Source organism: Dysidea avara, chromosome 5 (assembly GCF_963678975.1).
Source record: "Dysidea avara chromosome 5, odDysAvar1.4, whole genome shotgun sequence".
Classification (NCBI taxonomy): domain Eukaryota; kingdom Metazoa; phylum Porifera; class Demospongiae; order Dictyoceratida; family Dysideidae; genus Dysidea; species Dysidea avara.
Genome location: NC_089276.1, coordinates 26,260,313 through 26,277,956, shown reverse-complemented (window position 1 = coordinate 26,277,956; position 17,644 = coordinate 26,260,313). Strand labels below are relative to the sequence as shown.

Below are 17,644 nucleotides of genomic sequence, written 5' to 3'. Positions count from 1 at the left end.
AATCACCCTGTAGAAATATGTGTTGGAAACAAATCATCATGTAGTGAGTTCAGCTAGAAACGAGTCACTCTGAAAAGAGTTCAGCTACAAACAATGAAGGTATCAGCTACAGTTCAGTTATGTATAAGAAGTCACCTTATGACCTACAGTATATGATTATCATTCATTGTTAAATATACAAATATTTTTAATCAGACAAAAACTGTACACAATATTTCTTCCTTTGTTCCACAATCCCTGCAGAAAAGAAAAAATAAAATAAAAGTAAGCACCAAAGCCAGTTAATGGCTGGCTTTGTGGCTTGCAATACAAAAAGAAGTGATATCTAAACCAAAACAGCCAAGCTGTAAAAAGAGTGCGGCCCCCAAAAAGGCCAGGATGAAAAAAGATGTGAAATCCAAGGTGGCGGCCAAGAAATGGCTGTGATGGTAGATTAATGGCAAAAATTTTAATTACGACAATTCGGGTGAATTTGATGCCGAATCCTAGTGGAGGAGGCAATGCAAATTCAAATGAATTGTCGTAATTAAAATTTTTGCCATTAATCTACCATCACAGCCATTTCTTGGCCGCCACCTTGGATTTCACATCTTTTTTCATCCTGGCCTTTTTGGGGGCCGCACTCTTTTTTTACAGCTTGGCTGTTTTGGTTTAGATATATATATATATAAAAAATATCCACTGCAAGTACAATCATATATAACCACAAAATGGTACAAAAATTATAGCCATTTGATCAGCACATCTGTGAAATCTTATTGATAAAAACTATCGACTTCCAAAAATCAAACATTACACACAACTATAGTGTAATAAGTACACAAATGAATTGAATAAAGAAAATTTTATAATTATCAGTATACTATAGGTCTATATATATACCAAAGGTTTCTTTCATAGTAAAGGTAGATAATAGGTCACAATCTTCATTTCATTACCAAAAATGATTCTTGATGCTTATCTCATCTGTTTATTGACCTGCATGTCAATAACATAAATAATTGTTTCAAAACTTGTTAAAGACACACCTTATTAAACAGCACTTACTACAAGCTCTTTTCCTCCTGATGCTGAAAGACGATTGACAAAGATAAGGCAGTCTTCATTGTGTAAGATGACCTTGTGCAGAATTCTCACATTAACTGAGTCACCAACTTTGTATAGAAAGCAAGAATCATTTCTCAATGTTTTTCTTGTGTCTATCATGACAACCCTGTTTGCTTTATGTAATAAAATCAGTGGGAACAGCAACACTGACCCATTAGTAACAAGGTTCACTATTAATAATAAAGCTAGCTTTCTCCTGATCATCCAATCTTATGCTTTGAGGTTTCCCAGTATACTGACTGATTCAGCGACTGACACAGTGTTTTTATTGATAGGTATATCTGTACATAATAGTATACATGCGGAGCACATTTTATGGTAGAAGTCCATTTCCAGACTATCATCGGCTAGTAATGATTCAGCATACGCGTATGTTGGCATCTTCTTCTGTAGTTCACTTAAATGTTTTATTATCTGTAGAAACGTATAACAAATATAACATTAAATTGCATGGTAGCTGCATTTTACCTGTTTTTCTATTCCTGTTGAACCATTGAACAGCTTGAGTAACTCACCATTGGCAGACTCAAAAGAAAAACAGGAATGAGACCATAAAGGTTCAAGGTTACGTACACAGTCTGGTAGATGCATCAAAGAATGTAAACAAACTGTCACATTCAGTAAAATACAAGCATAAGTTTTACTTTTTACACAATTCTTTTTACCATAATATGAAGGGAATAGATAGCAATAGATTAGATAAACAAACTGAAACTGTATTGAAGATCTTGATTGTTCACACAATCCTTCAGTAGGAGAGTAATGTCCCTTCTACTAGCAGTAAATGATGTTCATAGTATGCATCAGGCACAATTCCATGAAGAACAACAGGACTATAATGTAGTAACTTATGAAAGAGAAACTAAAGGAGAAACATGACAAATGGTAGACTGTTACCAAGCAACTGCAATTAATAATGAACTACTTAAAATAAGTTTGTAACAGCTATATACACATGCAGTGGGACCTTACAACAGCTTCTTTCATGCCAAAACTTTATTATGCATATAAAATACCAAGGTGGAGCTTACAGGTACATTATAGTACTTGCTAATTAGCTCCTGGACCAAGTATACTTACATTATGTTGTTATTGTAAAACATGCAAATCTGTTATTTAGGGGTGCATCTGTATTATCCCCATTCAATTTTTCACTAATGTGCAAGATACAGGACCTCAATGACAAGAGATTTAAGTGAATGTTGTATTTCTTGTATGAATGTACACTGTATGTCATGAAGTTGTGATTACTACAGGGTGTATTTAATCAAAGTGGCTAACTCTATATCTAACGGCATACCAGATGGAAAAAAAACACTAATAGTTTACTTGCAGTACGTATACACGTGGGATCCTGAAAAGATTACATGTTTGAATTATGTCTGTCTGTCTGTCTGTCTGTCAGACTTAGCATTAAACTGTTTATGGCATCAAACTTTCTTGAGTATATTTTTGATTACCTACACATTCCCATGGATAGAAAATTTGGTTATAATTTTCATGGTGGTTAGTTGGTGGTTAGTTGAGGCTACCACAAAAACTTAAAGTTCATGGCCTAGTCATGAAGCTTGCTTATGATGTTCACATGGTATCCTTACCTTTCTGCTTGCAGTGACTGCAACTATAGAAACCATTGTATTGGGTGATATTTAAAACTTGAGCCAGTTAGGCATATGAGTACAGCACGACATGTTATCATTTCTTTGCTGGTAATAGATAAGTGTTTAGAACCAGTATGGAAAAACCGGTTATTAACCAGTATTGTCTAGGTCAAGCCAATTATTGGCTAAGAAGCCTTTAAACTGATTTTGCCCACCCACTTGGTAAACCATAAATTATACCTGCTGACAAGTTAACATCATAACACAACTTCAAAGCATGTGTAAATATGTGCTTGTAATAGTTGTTACATCCCAGTGCGTGGGAGTATCAAAGCGCCGCGCTGGGTTATAACTACCATACAGCTAGACAGAGCGGCGCTGCTACTGTACGATATATTAGTTATCACCCAGTGATAACTAACTTATCATCCTGTTGCGGAGCCACTCAGTCTCTTTCGTGACATCATAATAACTGCGAATGGCATTGTTTACCAATGGAACAAAGAGCCAAATAAGGAAATATTGATACAAAACACACCAATACAGCACTTAAAACTAGCTAAATCTTACAAGAAAACTGTTAATCCTTTACACAATAACACTACAAGTTACCAATACGATAGTTTAACAAATGTCAAGAATAGTCCGTGACGATTTTCGCTCCAGCAATCACTCCCAACGGTCACTACGGTGAAGAACTAACTTCCTCTAGCTTCATCAGGCTAATATGGTGACTACAAGCTGTGGCTGTGATTGTTCTATTAGAGTAGTTACTTACTGCTCTGTTAGAGTATCTCGATCCGGCGTTTTTAATGTAGTGGGAGATGAAAAATGAAGTGTTGCTGATGGTTTAATAGCTATAAATGGTGTTAGTTAAGTGCAACTGCATGCATACTACTGAATACAGTGGTGTAGTTGTTTGCTATGACAAATTGTCAATACAACAATGTTTATGTAATGAGAATGCCACTAAGCTAAATTTAAAAGGGGGTTTCTGTTGAAACCCCAGAAACCCATCTGGATCCGCCAATGATTGGGTGATATTTAAAACTTGAGCTTTTGCTGGCATATCACAAGTTAGGCATATGAGTACAGCGCGACACGTTATCATTTCTTTGCTGGTAATAAATATGCTTACTCATGGAAGAGACAGTACATATAGTTACTTAACACATGATGTAGCAGTGCACCTTCACTGTAAAGCAACTTTAGCCAGTGGCTTTAAAAAAAGTGACATCACGCTTACTACTACCATACCATATCCTAATCTGTTCTCGTTCAGAGACCTATCATATACACATACAATATATACACATGATACACGTACCTTATGTGTCTTACCTAATAGATGGTGGCAATTCATTAATAAGCAAATGTATTGGCCAAAACGAACACCCTGAGGATTTAAACACAGGAATGCCACCTGTGTTCACCTGAAAAGATATATCATTTGGCTTTGATAAAAAAAAAAACTATTGGCAACCAGTTGCTGGTATACAAAGCCATCTTTTGTCACAATAAGGATCTTTTGTCTTTTTCCTTGGAAAATTTTCAATTACTTTGTATATATCTTTTCCTATAGAAAGTGTAGAAACAATATTATTAACATTGTATATTCATGTATGTCAGGTACAGGAGTATATAACTCAGAGAGCAAAAATATATGGCTTTTCAAATTGGCCAAGGAATGTCAACCTACAGGAACGGTAATACTGTAGTGAGCTATATGAATATTTGTGACAAATATAAAATAATGCCATACACATGTTTTGCTCATCATTAAGACAAGAGCACCATTGCAACTTTAGAAGAGCTCCGTACATTAAAGAAGCACCTTTTCGCAAAAGGAAGTACGAGCTATTTGCAAACAATTTTACTGAATGTACAAACTGTGCTTATTTTGTAAATGTTGACATTTGGCTTAAATTAAACTTCAAAAAGCTTGCTGGAGTGCTGTGACTATTCTATTCAGCTGCAGAACTGCTGGAGGACTGATCTCAAGACTCTGGTATGTATTCAGGTAATTTGTTGATGGTCTGTGGTGACCACCTTGTAAATAGTGACCTAAACCGATTGTGCAGTGGATAAATTGAAGCAGTTACAATGCTAAAAGTGCAGACCAGTGCAGCTACGCCACATTACAACACAAAATAGTATGTAAACCCAACAGTGGCCAAGAGGTGGAAATAATTAGCCACAAGTTGCAAATTGACATGTCAAATGAAAAGAACTCAGTGATTACACATAATAGATAGTTGTTTATGTAGATCATGATAACCTTGCAAACATCAGGAGCTTATTGAGTCCGGAGGACAAAGGAGTGTGTAACTTTGTAAATGGCAAAATTCAAACATGGCATCATAAGATTTAAATAATAACGGCAATTTATTCCTTTTTTGGTTGTTTCTAGTACGCATGCAAAATCGTGTCATTATTAGTGCAATGTGACTGAGTGCAGGTATCAAGGTGTAGGAGCAAATAAAATGATAGAAGAACTTGAAGATTAACAGGATGAGGCTTTAAATGAGGCATCAAGTGAGTACTGTCGTTTCTACTATAACTTTTCACATGGGTACCACATTGAACACAAATGTTGTCTGGTAGCTACCAAGCAAGCTTTAATATGAAAGCCTGCTATCGTTGGCTAGCTAATTTCTATGAGTTATAAAATCAAAGGGCTTACAAACTATTGCGTTGCTGTATTAAGGACTATAGCACAGTAGAGATTTTAGATATTTATGTATAGGCACATCACTGGTATGGTTTAGTATGTCATTGTATGTGGTCAGTTTGCTCCATTGGCTGCATCTGATAATTCTGAAGAGAAAAGCAGGCTGCTACATGTAGATGACAGAAAGAAACTTTCAAGCAGTCTAGATTCTCTAGATGTATCATCGCTGTGTCGAGAGTAAATTGGTATTGACGTATTTTAAAAAAAAACTACTACACTTTGAAGCCAATAAAGTTACTTGTTTTCTACGAGTTGTACATTAAGGATTAAACCCCTACTTTTGATTTTTATTCAGTTCTGCATTGGCAAAATTAATTGTTTTTTTTAAAGTTGCCAGCTGAAAGGTGTACATGATTGCTACAAGTGTTGAACCACTCTTATACACTAACATACCTAGATGGCCTGTCCACCATTAGTGCTAGTTCTGGCCGTGTGGATAATAGAGTACCAAAAATTTTTGTGTACTTTAAAATGACAAGATGTATTTGTTCTACTATACATTAAAAGCAGAAATGATTGTGCATGCAAATTTTGTTCAAGTGCAACTTTTGTCTTGTAGGATGTACTTTTAGAACAACAGGCTATAGCTGAGAATGAAGTGAAAGCAGAGGTACATTTAATATTAATTTATCATTTGTGATTATTAGTGTGTTATTTAGATGCATGCAGAGGGACGATTTTTAGAATTGAGCAGTACAGTAGAAGGGATGGTACATGGATGAATTTACGATTTCCAAATGCGGCAATACAGTAAATAATTTTGAGTCCAACCTTAACAACTAAGGCATTTAGCTGTTTCTACTGTGGGGAGGGGGATAGGACAATCTTACTTGCATTCATAATTAAATTGTACAACTACCAAAATATTTTGAGTGCTGAATAGTATTCATACAAAAAGTAGAGAAAGGGGGTGACCAGGCTCAGTACATTGTACATACCTCAGTTCTACTTGGTTTGTTGTTTACAATGGTGAGGTTGTATCATTATGTAGCATTTGAACTTACGTATATAATGTGCATGATACATGGCAGTTGAGACTTTCATGTGAACCATAACACCATAACATCCCAATGCAATCACAAGTACATAGGTTTGTCATGAAAAGTAGTTGTGTATTTGATAATTTAAAATATTATCACTATGCTCTCCAACCACAGAAAACATTAGCTATCACATGTCATATGTAGGCAATATATTAAGTGGCATCTCCCAAGGGGAGTTTGACGAGACCTTATCTGATTTACACTATTTTGCCACAAAGAGTTGTTGCTCCTGATGTACCATTAAGTCAATTACAGTTGGATGGGTGTGCTATAATAGTGGAAGAAAATGATACAGAAGATGCTCCACACCCATTGAATTATCTGAAGAATGACGATTGTGATATTTGTATACAGGTATATTAGTACAAGTAGATAGTGGAGCCCTATTATGTGTAAAATAAACAAGAACAACTTGAAAAAAAGATAGAGGAATCAGAACATGAAGCTTTGATTGATACAAGGTAATTTTTAAAACTTAAGTTTTTTAAAATTAAAAGTTTGTTTTCATATAGCGGATACCAGTTGCCTCATTTTCACTAGAGAAAATGCTACAAATAGTAACAGTATTTACAGTGTCTGGTGACAGAACATATACGAAGATGTTATTAAGCTGTATCAATCTAATTCTTTACTTGCAAACAATTTTACACCTCAGATGAGAAATGAGGTGTGGATGCTAGAAGTGTTTCAAGAGATTTATATTCTGCAGTTGGGGAGGTAGCATATTTGGAGATATTTGATGGTGGTTGTTTGGTTATCCCCGCTGTTCACCCTCAAGTGGATATGACCTAATTTTCAATACTTGGTCAAATCTTGTCCCATGGGTATCTAGTTAGTGGATACTACGTACTGCGTTTCTCTTGTTGTGGCCTTAAGTGTTTTGGGACCAACAACAAAATTTCAGACCAAATTCTTATGGAGTCATTTTTGGATTATCTTGTTCCATCCAACTGAGCACAGCTTCTAAAGGGCTAAGAAGTGCTAATGAGTATTTGAATAATGTGTTAACGAATTGAATAATGTCATACTGACATATTCAAATATTCATTCATTTCAGCACTCCTTTTTATCTTTCACCTTCAAATATTTCATCTGCGTGTATCTGATGATGGAAAAGTGCTCATTGTTAGAAACTTCTGTGATGAACATAATCATCCTATTAGTATAGGGCATGGAAAACTGTACTTTGGATTATGTATATAAAGTTTGTTGCACTGTCTGTGATTTAGAAACTATTCAAGCAGTTGCCGCAACAATGGAAAGTTCACTACAGCTGAGAACTTGTTGGATATGAATACCAATAAAAAGTTGTCCAAGATAGATTAGTAATGAACACAGTCCTGTAGCTTGGGCACATAATATTTGCCTATGCTTTCAAAAAAACTTTTACCGTTCATAGCTATTTACTTCATGCTGCTGTGACCATGTAATTTTCAGCCTTTAAAAACATTTATAATTATCTTTTGAGTTGTGTGATATATACCTTGAGAGAAATTGCCACTTGCTTGGGAATTATTTCAGGTCGGCAAACTCAGCACCCTAGCCAATTTCTTTATCGTTTACTCTACTCCTCATATTCACCAATCATACTTGACTCAACGATGAGCACTTGAATAATCCAAAATCTGAGCATTAAAGACTCTAATAAAACAAAACAAAAAAGCATAAAACACTCTTCCTGAAATAATGAAACGTGTGCTCCCCAAAGCCAGACATTTGTGAGGAGGAGAACAACATAATGAAGAAATACTTGATGCTGATTCTTAGAGATGACAACAATGTTATTAGTGCTGCTACCCATCTTGATAACCTCTATTGACATGTACACCTAAAATGATAACGTGCAAGAAACCTTACCAATGTACTGCTAATGATCGCTGGATGGCAGAAAGAGAAATGGTCAAACTCTAGGAAAAGGAGACATGAGATGAAACAACAGTCATTGACAACTTGACAGTCTACTGTCCTCCATGATTGGAGAACAATAATGCGACATCTTTAGCATATGTGGCACCAACAGAAATTGATGATGGGACAGAAAATGGGCTATAAGCATATAAGTCTTTTCTTTGGTTCCCAGAAGCTACAACTGCAGGTATATTATTTTGTGTAGCAACTTCAAAGCTAATTGAAGAAGATGCAAAGACAAGACCAGAAAGGGTTCCAAATGCTGTTCTAGATGAAAATGTTGACAAACACATTGTTAGAAAGTACTTTTCAAATGATGCCTGGTTAGTAGTGACTAATGTGGTCCATCAGAAACAGAGTAGCCAACATATACTGTTTTGTAATTCTATGTTTGTAATTTTTTTTGTGATATCACTAATTTCATAAATCCTAACTACTGCAAACCAAATACTTTTAATGTGAACAACAATAAATGCTTGAAAGAACAACTGTACATGATGATTAGGAAGACAGCACACTCAAATTAGTATGCAACTACCAGCTCGTTCAGTTGCAGCTAGCTACCTTGCATGTGTGCATGCAGTAAAGATTGGTGATCTTTGGGTTTGTAGAACATGCCACTGACTCACATGGGTATACGTAGGCGACTGACATAGCTCCTAGTAGTGACTCAATTATGTAAAAATGATCACTACCACAGCCATCTAATGAGTGCTTACTGTATCGGTATCTAGTTCAAAGCAGCATGTTCCACTAAATGTTACAAAGGTGGCAAGAACCCTTAGGGTTTCAGCCATTTTATGAGTCAGACAACATCACGGGATGTATCATCTGAAACTGAAGAGAGAGTGATTGATTGTTTTAACTATGTGTACACATTATGATTTCGATGGTTATTTATGCACATTATAAATGCCGCAGCTTTGACTGCACAAGGCAGTGGAAATCTAAGCAATAGTAAACAGTAAAGGCAAAGCTTCACAGTAACTCGTTCTTATGCTGCTCAAATCAAATTTATAATGTTGCAGTTACAAATTATTAGCTAATGCATACTTTATTGGAGACAAAACTATTGCATACCTACAACATGTGATGAGACTGAGATGCTTTTAGAGAGTGCAACTATTGTAATGGTTAATGTATTAGTACCCTGACTTGTTAGGACCCTCACAAGATGATCCAATACACATCATTACTGATGGGATTGATACTGCCATACATCGACCCTGTGTGATATATTCTCATACACCTTGCACTGTATTTGCAATGAAAATATTACAATACGAGTAACATACAAGTACACTTAAAGGTAGCCTAGGAAGTGGACTGCAAAAAAGCAGACAGTGGGGCAAAAGCAAACTCCATTCAATAGTCGAGAGGACATCAATTCATTATACAAACTAAAGTTTCCTTGTTGTAAGACATAATGCAAATTACATTATGACTTTGAAACAAGACATAGATATGACAGAGTTTATCAAGACTCACAGTAGTGAGTCACACAGCCACTAAAGCAGAAATGCACACCGCAGACAATAAATTATGCAACCACTACACATGAGGATTTTACAGATTAAAACTACACATGGCTTCTGTTGTAAAGTCACAATAGTGACCTCACAAATGTAATCTTTAAACAGCAAGTTAAGGGACCCAAACTGAGTGACTTATAACATGAGCCATAAGCAAATACAACTAGCACATGTACAAGTGTAGTATAGCTAGTCAGTAATCAAGTCTCGAGGTCATCATATTGTGACCTCTACAAGAGTTGACTACTGAGACTATACTAACATCAAACAGGTCATTGTAATTGCTGTAGACCAGATGTCAATCTCTCAAATAATCCTTCATATTTCCAAGACTGATACACCTGGGACAAAACAGGATACACAAATGCTATCAATTGCAATAGCCCATACTCTACCTGAACTGAAGTCCCACAATAACAATGATACTACCAGCCCATCATTATTCAGTTGATGTGATGTTAGAATACATAGACCAAGTGTTAGCTGACAGACTCATTAATCCTTTATACTACATTGTTATAAAAGGAGCAGAAAAAAATGCAAGTAACAGCAAACAGGATAAAATATCCAGAGCTCTATTGAAAGAATACAAGTAAAAATCTTTCAGACAATGACAAACAAGAGAAATCACCTCCATTGGATCTAACTAATAAATTTAAAGAGAAAGAGAGCATGCATGTACCTCCATAGTACAGCAATGATAACAGTCAACAAGGTTATGAAGAGGTTATAAACCAATTGGATTCTGGCAACTGTTATATAAGAGTCTAGTAATAGCTTATCAGCAAAGAAATTTATTTGAAAAACATTTTGGTGAATGCATAAACCTACACGATGGATGCATCCAAAGGTAAATTACAGTGGCAAGGCATCACAGCAACATGTTCTCATGAGACACTTTATAAATGCTGTGGTTATAAATTATTTGAAATTATGCACTTCATAGGAAACAACGTTCTTGCATAAATAGGAGTATGTGCACCTATAACATGTCATGATGCTTTTAGACCATGTCATCAGAAGATGATCCAGTGTATAAGTCATTCCACAATATACCCTGCTGGGATCACCAGTGATCCAGTAATACCCTGATCTCACATGACTCTCAGTATCTTAGTGTAGATGTCTCCAGTACAGGATAGAAATGTGACTTATATACAGATCAATAGCCATCTTTAGCTTCTTTGTGCTAACTGGTTGGTACAATCAACGAATTTCAATTCAATGCATGACAGTAAAATTTTAATTTCCTTTCCCATTGCTAAGGTAAAAAGAATCTGCAGCAAAGTTGAAGAGGAATATCAACACAAACCATGATATACTGTATTTCAATCTACTTTAGTATTCAATAAGGTAGACCAGTTAGAAGATAAGTTTCATGATATTAACGATAAATTGATACAAGACTTGTCAGACCTTACTGTCACCATGGAGATGGAAAGACTGAAAGTTGCTGCAAAGCTGAAAGATGATGTATGTAAATCCATATGTGAAAAATATTCAGGTTGAGCAAACGATATCAGGAGGGTTAAACCATTAAGCATACAGCAAGAAGTTCAACTGGACGATTCACAGTTTAAAAAAAGAATTGCAAATACATGACTTCATGGTCATGAATTTTCAGCAAAACGATTTTTCCCTTTTCGAAAAATCAAGGCCAGATTTTACATGCATCAAAGTAGATAGGGAGAGCAAGAAAGTTGGAGTTGTAGCAGTGTGGAAAGTCAGTGGAACAATTGTCAAATTTAAAATGAATGTAACTGATAGTAGTAATTATCCACAAGCATTTGCTAATTTGATTAAAGTTAGCAATACCATTTTGGTGAATGCCTTGAATAGTGGACAACTTATTGATACAGTCATCGTGTATGGCTTATTGGTCTCATACATTGATGAAACCAGTATCCCCATGAAGTTAATGTTAGACTTCACTACAGGCAATAATAGTAGGATACAAGTTGCCCCTCAGTGCTAATTTTACAAAGCACTTGCACAGGTTTTACCAAGCTTGTGAATTACATCACTCTTACTGCACACGATACAAATTGTATTCTGTTTAATAAATGTCAAGAACTGTTATTGACTTCACTACATTGAATTGCATTGTTGTTATTGACTTCAGTTGTATTATATTTAATATATTCAAGAACTGTTATTGAGTAAGTGGTGTCAGTACTGATGAGGTTCTGTTGTCAATTAATATTCTGATAGACAGCCATGTTGTGCAACTGTATCAGCATGTGCAAACAAGTTATTGTATTTTGATTGGCTGTTACTAAGGTAACAAACCTAAGGATTGATTTGCTTCACTTGTCGCATATATAGTTAACCAAAACTTCATCAATATGCTTTTTATCAGCCAGGTAGCATTACCCATCGTCTTGACTATTTCAGCTTAGTATCAGCTATAGTTTGGTCTATTACATAATTATTTTTTGTTTTTGCTTTTTCCCAGAATGGTTTCGTATTTCATTCTATAGTTTTACTATGGTGAACAAAATATTTTACTGGTGAACACAAAGAATATCATTAAGTTATAGTTATATCCCATTACGAGGGTGATATCATTGTCATTACACGAGTCCGAGGTGGAGCCAAGGACGAGTATAATAACAATGATATCATCCGAGTATACGGGAATAACTATTTTATATCCCAGTGTGCAGGAGTGCGCAGAAGTTTACGGATAGTAAATTAAGTTCCAGTTGGAGTTCCTGTCACTGTGCTCAAGATTTCGTCCAAATTGTGTGGAGATTCTACTTCATAGCTACAAGAGAGACCTTGCACACTGCCTACAAACTGTAGTGAAGGGCGGTGTTACGAAGCAGCAATTCCAGGTACGATTTTCCTTCACCAAAAGTTGGTATGGTGGTATCGCATGGTGTGCAAGAGAAAAAAAAAGACCAACAAGTGGCTACTGTAGTCCAAGATAGAACGATGAAGCTAGAGGAAGTTAGTTCTTCACCATAGTGACCATTGGGAGTGATTGCAGGAGCAAAAATCATCACAGACTGTTCTTGACATTTGTTAAACTATCATATTGGTAACTTGTAGTGTTACTGTGTAAAGGATTAACAGTTTTCTTGTAAGATTTAGCTAGTTTAAGTGCTGTGTTGGTGTTTTGTATCAATATTTCCTTATTTGGCTCTTTGTTCCATTGGTAAACAATATCATTCACAGTTATTATGATGTCACAAACGAGACTGAGTGGCTCCGCAACAGGGTGATAAGTTAGTTGCCACTGGGTGATAACTAATATATTGTACAGTAGCAGTACCACTCTGTCTAGCTGTATGGTAGTTATAACCCAGCACAACGCTTTGATACTCCCACGCACTGGGGTTTAAAATACCATATTAGAAGCCAGAAGTGTTTGAAAAATGTCTATTGTAAGTTGAAATTTAATATTTCTGGATGAACTCACAAGACAGATGTATTCTTGAATGTGTATCCAAAATCATCACTGCCACCAAAAATTTAACAACATAATATTGTTTCTTCCTTAAAAATATAGTAGTGTATATATGTAAATGAATTGAAATTAGTTTAGAACAGAAGCATACAAGTGATCGTGATATAGTACAGTGACATACATAGAGTTTTGCTTCAACAGTTTATGCCAAATTTAGTTGAAAAAAAAATCACATGTTGATAATAATCCTGCTCAAGCTAAACGCTAAGAACAAAGGTGTAAAGAATGAGAAAGTTAAGGGGTGCGGCTCATTAGAGGGGTGCAAAGAGTTCAACTGCCATAATAAACTAACAACTGGAAATACTAAAAGAATATGTTATATAAAACTAACCAACCAATAGTTATATGATTTTGTATTTTCATTGTATATAATAACTACATTACATGTTATGTTCAGTTACATTGTACCATGTGATTGTATATTGTTCAGAAAAATTACATGCAAGTGTATATAAATATTTATCCTGTAGACAGAATTATTATATGGAATATGCTGAGTTTCAATATAGAAAGGATGTAAGCTGTCAACAAATTGCACTAAAGACAATAGCTAGATCACCTGACACTTCTTGGTCTTTACCTTGTAGTCTTTATAGTGTCAACTACGTATTTTAAAAAGTACTAGGAGACAAGTAATATTCCCACAAACATAGACAAAACCTAACAATTACTATGACAGATGTGTAATCTGCATATAAAATATCCTGCACACAAGATATATGTGTAACACTCTGATCTATGTAGCACAATCCTGTCTGGTATATTTCCTAAGTACAGTAGGTGAGGTTACTCATGGTTACTCAAAGAACACATATGGTAACACAAGTGAACTCCATCATTCCAATGTGCTGATACACAACTGAAGGTAAATCCTCAGCTATGGAGATCACACAAGAAATTGGTTTATAGAACTGTTTAAAGGAATGAATACCCTAATAGTTTTGGTAAGTACAATAGCCCAAAATTTCACAATGTAATTCTGCACTACTACAACTTGTGGTACAAAAGCAAGAGAAATGAATTAGTGAATGTATAACTACATCACTAGCTCTGTGGATCACCTAGCATGGATAGACTCTGCAATATTTCATTGCACATTGTTATCTCGTTTGTCACATTGTTATCTTGTAACATTGTTGTAAAGATAATGTTACAAGTTCTTAGCTACCTCAATAGACCACACATCATTGACAAATACTCAATAGAGCAGTCACTATGTCTTAACTTTACTAAACAAAAACTACTAAAACCCACAGTACAAATCCCAAGTTCTAAATTATTACTATTTATCTAAAAATGAAAAAGTCTTTGAACAGGACACGAATATTCTGTCCTAACTTCATAACCAAGTTAGGTCGCTGTCACAACATTGCATACACCTACAAGTGAATACACATGCTTACTAAGTAAACAGAACTGTCCTAGTTTCAGAATCAATTTTGGTGTCCAAGGTCTTCCCTAAAGAGCATTAGAGTAGTACACCACTGTTCTACTGTACTCTATATTCTTCTCATGAGGTATATGCAATGAACAAAACCACCTTGATACTGGTATTAAGTAGAGGTGTACTGATATACATCGATCGGTGGCCAATATAGACATTTCTACTATATCGGTGGGAGCCGATATTGCTGCTAAAAACCAATATGATACACCGATAAACAACTGAACTATCTTGAGGACCAATGATCAAGCCACATTATAAACCCTATTATTTAGCTAACAAGGGCGGGAAACAGTAGTTGTCTTCCTTGTCTAAAAGCAGTACGCTACGCGAAGCCATCTAAGTGCATGGATGATTACTGTTTTGTTGTTACAAAGCTTACCAATCATACAACAAACACTCATAGTGGTGGGCCTGGGGAAACAGCAATAAAATGAACCAAGAGCACAGCATAAAACAACCAGCCATCTCTACAAGCCATTAAAATGCAGACTAATCTGGGCAGGGGCATGTGTTAAAATATTTGTGGGTGCCTTATATATAGTCTGAGCTGTCAATAGAGGCCACACCACCATGGGTAACCAAGCATAGCCTATGATCCTAAAACTGTCTTCAGTAGCTAAAATAAAGTTGAACATGGCATATGTGGTTCCTCAAATATAAATAGCTACACTTAGTTATATCAGTATATCGTATCGGTATCGTATTGGTTTCAAAATGATTAATCCATATCGTATCGGTATCGGATCGGTTTAGTTTTCTTATATCGGTACACCTCTAGTATTTAAGCATACACTTTTACAGCTCTATTTTACTATGCTAGGGAAAACTTTGCAGTCAGTGTCGTACCACTGCTTACATCTACAATGGGTAGATAAGCAGGGTTTGGCAAACTTATCAGTATATAAAATGTTTTGTTTTACAATATATTTACCTATGATCTTTTGTAATACTGACTAACCTTATCTGTAAGTCACTTTGAAGTTAATTCTGATTGAAATAATGATGACCATATTCTCTATAGTTAACCTCTAAACCAACAAGTTTATAAATAATTGTTGTTGACATGCACTATAAAAGTACTTTTTACAGTTTACACCCGTACACCCAGATCATTGGCCAGTGTACCTTCTGATACTACTTGGTTACATAATATAAAAGAATTCTGCAGGCAATACTGACAGTACTACTAGACATTTGCAATACCAAGTGTATTTATATTAGTATATAGCAAAGGATTAGAACAAAATGTTAACCTTACAATGCTATATAGTTGAAATTCCAAGTAATAATTGTCTCTAAATAATTACCCACATACATACTGTAACATAGAGCTGCATAACAATGAATGTGAGATATCCACTGTACCTTTATATTTGATAGCTCCAGAGGCTGATACTCCCCATCCAATTCTTTGCAAGTCCCTTTTCATGTATGTCCTTTTTCATTATAGACCAAGATGGTCCATATGATATACCTACAACAGTTCAGACATGTAATATCAACACAATCTATATCATTTACACAAAACATTACAGTGGGTGTAAACAAAGGAATGAAATGTCAAGCAACACAGCATTAAGATTTACAGCAAATTATAGAAAATATAGCACTCTGACTTATAGTAGTGACTTTACACAAGTGGATGACATCATATATACATTATTATTGGTTGATATATAGGTTAGCTGTTAATCATATTGGTATATCACAATATGTACATCCCTAATTCAAGAAACTCAATATATCACTATATAATATTTATAATGATGTAATTGCATTGGTAAGCAAATGATGCGCACGTCCCAGCTACCAATTATCATCTGAAAAGTGAAGTATCCATTATGCATCGTTGTCAGCTATGTTCAGCCCATTACACAGCATTACAAATCAAAAACTTTTTGAAAAGCACTTCTGCAATCAAAGTAGCCACTATGAAAAACACAGATGATTTCCATTATGACAGGAAGCCATCGTGTGCTACTGCCAAATCGACACCTTTCAATGTCAGCAAAGATGAATGGGACACAGACACAAAGGAGGACACTGGTAAGTCCATGAACAATGCATTGTACACACTGCGGTATGCCAAAAGGCAAGTATCCAGTTGAAATGACATCAAACAATGAAAAAATCAAGCCAGTAGCCTTAGCTGTTATCTAGTTATGCTTGTCAGTTAGTAGAAAATTTCAATTGAAAAAAAAATTCCATAGTGACTTGTTGAAAGCATTTCAGGTTGATCTTAAGGTTTGTTTGGGCTTAGTTTTACCTAACCAATACTGCCTCATTGTTGTCAGGGAAGTTAGGCAGGTTTTTTTTTCATTGGCCACACCCAGCCCTTTGTGGTCACTATACTACTGTATGATTACCTCGAATCATGGGCAAAATCTATATTTGCAAGTGAACAATAGGTAAATAAGAATACTCAGCAGAGTTTATAGTGGTATAGTGGCACTTTACCTTGATTTTAAACTCTATACTAAAAGGTGGCAAAGCACACTCGAACACAATTGCCATGTAATGTAAGTAGGGGGAAGGTCATGTCGTCAACTACAGTGGTTGTCTTACGGGCCCAACCAACCTACAGTGATACCACAAAATATCTATATCCGCGGGCTCGAGTCTTCCAATTAATGGTCCAGTTATCGACCAGCGTCTAGTGTGACCTGTAAAAAAGCACAAATATTCATTCCTTAAAACTCACCACTTGATAAATGAACACTTCGCTGTTTATGCCTCGACGCGTGGCGCTTTCTGCGCTTTGAAACGTGCACGTGGAGTGTCACACGTGACTGGCCGCGGGCCC

General features: G+C 35.6%; 1 long non-coding RNA gene across 5 annotated transcripts; it reads right to left on the bottom strand.

Moving 5' to 3' along the window:
• Positions 1-685: 685 nt before the first annotated feature.
• Positions 686-17,641, bottom strand: LOC136256276 (uncharacterized). Of its 5 annotated transcripts, none has more exons than XR_010701421.1 (8): positions 17,543-17,641; positions 16,207-16,315; positions 15,800-15,869; positions 4,050-4,284; positions 1,773-3,994; positions 1,576-1,715; positions 1,029-1,521; positions 686-978 (listed from the first exon to the last, which is right to left on the bottom strand). It is a non-coding gene; the product is annotated as an uncharacterized lncRNA (long non-coding RNA). The 5 variants fall into 5 exon arrangements; XR_010701419.1 differs by having other exon boundaries at positions 1,576-1,969; positions 3,899-3,994; XR_010701417.1 differs by having other exon boundaries at positions 1,576-3,994.
• Positions 17,642-17,644: the final 3 nt, after the last annotated feature.